Raw genomic sequence first — 5,942 nt, 5'->3', positions numbered from 1 at the left:
GGGGAGGACCCCCCATGCCGCGGAGCGGCTGGGCCCGTGAGCCATGGCCGCTGAGCCTGCGCGTCCGGAGCCTATTGCTCCGCAACGGGAGAGGCCACAACAGTGAGGGGGCCCCGTCACGAAAAAAAAAAAAAAAAAAAAAAAAAAATTATCATAAACGGAGTCTATATACAAATAATAGATTTGAAAAAATATATTCATACCTCAGATGATAATGAGTTAATATCCATAGTATAAAATGACCTCTGATGAAGACAGTAAATAAAAATAGATTTTAAAAGTTAAATAAAACAATAAAGACTAACCAATAGAAAAATGTTAAAAGATATGAATAGGCAATTCACAGAACAGCATATTCAAGTGGCAAAATATATGAAAATATAACCAAATTTATTAATGGTGAGAAAATATTAAAATGACAGTAAGGAATTTTTACATCCATTGTACTGGCCAAAACTTAGAAAGAATTAGCAGTCATATGGGAAAAAGAGTACTCATACATTGTTAGAGGAACTGTAAAGTGTTACAGGTTTTTGGAGGAAGAAAACACAATATGGCAACATCCATTAAAGTTAAAAATACATGTGCTCTTTGACCTGGAAATTCTCCCCTGAAAACCTCTCATGAAATAAAATCTTTGGCATTTGGGACATATACTCTAGAATGTTTATTTCAGCAGTGTAGTAGAAAAAAGTAGAAATGCCCATTAATAGAGGAATTCTTAAATCAGAGAAAGTGCCCACCCCATGGAATATAGGGCAGCTATTAAATACAATAAACTAAAGCTCAACAAGGTCACTTGGTAAGATTTCCATGAGGAATTTCTGAGGGGTGGCGAAAAGTCTGAAGAACATAACCTAACCTTTGCAAAACAAGCAATGATCACCTGCTCTATACGATAATCCAGAATAGAGCTTATAGGATGTAAGGACACCTGCCTGGCTGTTGATGCAATTACCTAGGGATAACCGAGTGCTGAGACTAAAAGGGCACAAGGAGTCAAACTTAAGAAGGAAAAGAAAGACCTGCAGTAAGTGAAAGTATATACTAGATAATCACATTTTGGCATTTACAAAAATTACATATGGTGTGTATATATGCATATACGCATAATTAAATAGAAATTAAAATGAAAAGTTACCCCCCAAAATGACAAGATCTAAACTGATATTCCATCTCCAGTTAGGTGTCTAATATTTGAAATAACACATGTCAAAAATGGGATCCTTTATTTTCTGTGCAAATTCCTCAAAGTAATCAATCACCATCTCAGTAAACGGCACCACCATCCTCCACCCAGTGGCTGAAGCCGAAACTCTAGGAATCATCCTTAACTTCGTTCTTCCCTTCACCCTCTGCATCCAGCTACTTATGAACTGTCCTGCAAAATTATCTGATATTTTCCCACTTCTCTCTTTTTTTTATTACTACAACCTCCTTATTCTACCTATGCTATTACAATAGCCTCCTAAGCCTCCAGCTTATACCTTTTCTCCTTTACAAGAAGTTCTAAACACAGGATCCAAAGTAGCTTTCAAAACCGTAAACAAGATCATGCTCTTCATTTGCTTTTTCTTTGAATATGTTGACACAATCCTTTTTTGGTAGATAGTCTTATTAAAGTATCACGCGCATACAGGAAAGTACACACATTTTAAACATACAGCTCAGTACATGTTTACCAACTTCTCAGATCTGCGTGACTGCCACCCAGATGCAGATATGGGACATCACAACACACCCCTTTCAAAATGCCCTTCCATTGTCTTCCAGGTTCCGTTGTTTCTGTTGAAAAGTCATTTACAATCTCTATGTTGCTTGTGTGAAGGGTATGCTTACTTTCTCTGGTTTCTATTAAGATTTATCTTTGTCCCCAATGTTTAGTAGTTTGACTATGATACACTTGGTGTCGTTGTGATTGTTTTTGTCCTGATAATACTTTTTAGGGCTCCATGAATGTGTGACCTGTCATCTTTCAAGAATTGTGGACAATTATTGGCCAGTATCTCTTCAAATATTGCTTCTGCCCCTATTCTGTCTTCTCCCATCCTCTGGGACTCCAGTTCCATACACATGATACCTTCCTGTACCGCCTCCATGGAAGCCATGGAATTGTGCTGCTCAGATCACCCTTCAAACAAGGACTTGCTCTTCTCAAGTGAGTGCATTGGTTGGCAGCAGCAAGCTCAGGGTCTCTGGGACCCACCTCAACATGCCCCCCCTTGGAAGTCTCCTGCTGATGACTGGCCATTTCTACCTCGTGCAGGATCCCTAATGCCCCGTCATTGACCTGGTGCTCCCTGTTGGGTTCGCCAAAACCTTGTCAGGTCCTAGGCCCCCCCGCCTCGCTGCCCTCGTTGCCCCCGTGATGCCTGCCCACAGGTCTTATAGTCGTCTTTAGTGGGAGGGGGTCTCACACCAGCGGTTACACAACAGCTAGAGTGGAAATCCCTCCCTAGGAGCCCTTGTGAGTGTTCCGTTCACGTTTGGTTAGCCGCCCTTAGGATGTCCTAGAGCACTCTTAAAGTTGTGGAAGGAAATATTAAAGGGGGATTAAAATCTTAAAATCCCTGTAGTGCATGCTGGTTGAAGGAATCTTTATGAAAAAGTTCACCTTCCCTAAGGGAAGCCTTGGATCAATACAGCCATATATATTCCCTTTAGAGCTCACATCACTCATCCATAACGTTGTTCCCCTAAATCCCAGGGATCCCCTCCCTCCCAACTTCCACTCACTGATCCATTTACCTAGGAATTATTTACTGGGCACCCACCCTGTGCCGGGGACTCTGTGCCTGTGAAAGATGAAAACCGTTTACTGCAAACATCCCAATACACACTGAGATACCACAGGCCCGGGGATCTCCTGTACCATCTACAGGAAATCAGTCAGTACAAGACAGCTCCATCCAATCTCTTTGTTCCACATACAAGACAGGGTCCGAGTCCGCCACTGTCACACTGCTGTGTGTGACTAGGGACAGTGGCTCCCACATGTTGTGGCCTTGCCTCCCATGGCCCTGGGCCTTCAAGAAACCTCCTCAGGCAAATGCTGCCAGTCCCAGCCAGATGCTGGTCTTTAACAACAGAACATAAGAGAGGGCTAAAACTTGATCTTTATAAAACATATTCCTTTGGCCAAAATTTCCCTTTAAAGGAGATGCACAAGTAGTTAAAACTAGGGAGACCAAAAAAAAAAAAAAAACCAAAACGGGGCTTCCCTGGTGGCGCAGTGGTTGAGAGTCCGCCTGCCGATGCAGGGGACACGGGTTCGTGCCCCGGTCCAGGAAGATCCCACACGCGGAACGGCTGGGCCTGTCGTGAGCCATGGCCACTGAGCCTGCGCTCCGCAACGGGGGAAGCCATAACAGTGAGAGGCCCACGTACTGAAAAAACAAAAGCAAAAACAAAAAAACTAGGGAGACCAGCATTCTTTTCTTTTACCCTGGAATTCCCTGTTCTTCAGATAAAAACAGATGGTCCGTTAAATGTTAGCAAGGTTCTCTGCTGTATTACAATCATGAGGTCATGATCTATGATCATGGCAGAGGCTAGGCAGATGGTCTGGGGAGACCCCAGGCTCTGTCACTTTGGGCAAATTCCTTTACTTCTGTGCCTCCATCTTTTCACCTACAAAATTGAGTTATTAGTAGTGCTGATCTCAAAGAGTTGTCGTGAAGATTAAAAGAGTTATTACAACAAACCGATTAGAACAGTGCCTGGTACATGGTAAGCATTAAATAGATCATGATGCTGCCAGTACTGTTATTAATACCCCTAACAAAGAGCATTTATGTTCTTTTTTTTTTTCACATCTTTATTGGAGTATAATTGCTTTACAATGGTGTGTTAGTTTCTGCTTTATAACAAAGTGAATCAGTTATACATATACATATGTTCCCATATCTCCACCCTCTTGCATCTCCCTCCCTGTCCCACCCCTCTAGGTGGTCACAAAGCACCGAGCTGACCTCCCTGTTCTATGCGGCTGCTTCCCACTAGCTATCTATTTTACGTTTGGTGGTGTATATATGTCCATGCCACTCTCTCGCTTTGTCACAGCTTACCCTTCCCCCTCCCCATATCTCCAAGTCCATTCTCTAGTAGTTCTGTGTCTTTATTCCTGTCTTACCCCTAGGTTCTTTATGACATTTTTTCCCTTAAATTCCATATATATGTGTTAGCATATGGTATTTGTCTTTCTCTGACTTACTGCACTCTGTATGACAGACTCTAGGTCCATCCACCTCACTACAAATAGCTCAATTTCGTTTCTTTTTATGGCTGAGTAATATTCCATTGTATATATGGGCCACATCTTCTTTATCCATTCATCTGATGATGGACACTTAGGTTGTTTCCATCTCCTGGCTATTGTAAATAGAGCTGCAATGAACATTGTGGTACATGACTCTTTTTGAATTATGGTTTTCTCAGGGTATATGCCCAGTAGTGGGATTGCTGGGTCATATGGTAGTTCTATTTGTAGTTTTTTAAGGAACCTCCATACTGTTCTCCATAGTGGCTGTACCAATTCACATTCCCACCAGCAGTGCAAGAGGGTCTCCTTTTCTCCACACCCTGTCCAGCATTTTTTGTTTCTAGATTTTTTGATGATGGCCATTCTGACTGGTGTGAGATGATATCCCATTGTAGTTTTGATTTGCATTTCTCTAATCATTAGTGATGTTGAGCATCCTTTCATGTGTTTGTTGGCACTCTGTATATCTTCTTTGGAGAAATGTCTATTTAGGTCTTCTGCCCATTTTTGGATGGGGTTGTTTGTTTTTTTGTTATTGAGCTGCATGAACTGCTTATAAATTTTGGAGATTAATCCTTTATCAGTTGCTTCATTTGCAAATATTTTCTCCCATTCTGAGGGCTGTCTTTTGGTCTTGTTTATGGTTTCCTTTGCTGTGCAGAAGCTTTGAAGTTTCCTTAGGTCCCATTTGTTTATTTCTGGTTTTACTTCCATTTCTCTAGGAGGTGGGTCAAAAAGGATCTTGCTGTGATTTATATCATAGAGTGTCCTGCCTATGTTTTCCTCTAAGAGTTTGATGGTTTCTGGCCTTACATATAGGTCTTTAATCCATTTTGAGCTTATTTTTGTGTATGGTGTTAGGGAGTGATCTAATCTCATACGTTTATGTTCTTAAAGGTAACTTGTATTACTGGGATCATGACCACGACTCATTAATCATCACTGATAAAAATTGTCCAGCGATGGAATTATCTTAGATGCATGTGCTCTTTTCTATTAACAATACAAGTAGCTTACTGTTGGTAGGAATGTAACTTGGTGCAGCCACTAAGTATGAATTGAAGTTTCCTCAAAAAAAAAACCTAAAAATAGAGTTACCTTATGATCCAGCAATCCCACTCCTGGACATATATCCAGAAAAACCTATAATTCAAAAATATATGCACACCCCAATGTTCTTAGCAGCGCTATTTACAATAGTCAAGACATGGAAGCATCGTAAGTGTCCATAAATACATACACACACACACACACACACACAGTGGAATACTACTCAGCCATAAAAAAGAATGAAATAATGCCACCTGCAGCAACATGGATGGACCTAGAGATTATCATACAAAGTGAAGTAAGTCAGAAAGAGAAAGACAAATATCATATGATATCACTTATATGTGGAATCTAAAATATGGCACAAATGAACTCATCTATGAAACAGAAACAGACTCACAGACATAGAGAACAGATTTGTGGTTGCCAAGGGGGAGGGAGGGGAGGGGAGGGATTGATTGGGAATTGGGGATTAACAGATGCAAACTATTATACAGAGAATGGATAGAAAACAAGGACTTACTGTATAGCATGGGGAGCCATATTCAATATCCTGTGATAAACCATAGTGGAAAAGAATATAAAAATAGAATGTATATATCTGTTTAACTGAATCACTTTGCTGCACAGC

Source organism: Lipotes vexillifer, unplaced genomic scaffold (genome assembly GCF_000442215.2).
Source record: "Lipotes vexillifer unplaced genomic scaffold, Lipotes_vexillifer_v1.1 scaffold944, whole genome shotgun sequence".
Taxonomy (NCBI): domain Eukaryota; kingdom Metazoa; phylum Chordata; class Mammalia; order Artiodactyla; family Lipotidae; genus Lipotes; species Lipotes vexillifer.
This window is presented reverse-complemented; position numbering follows the sequence as displayed.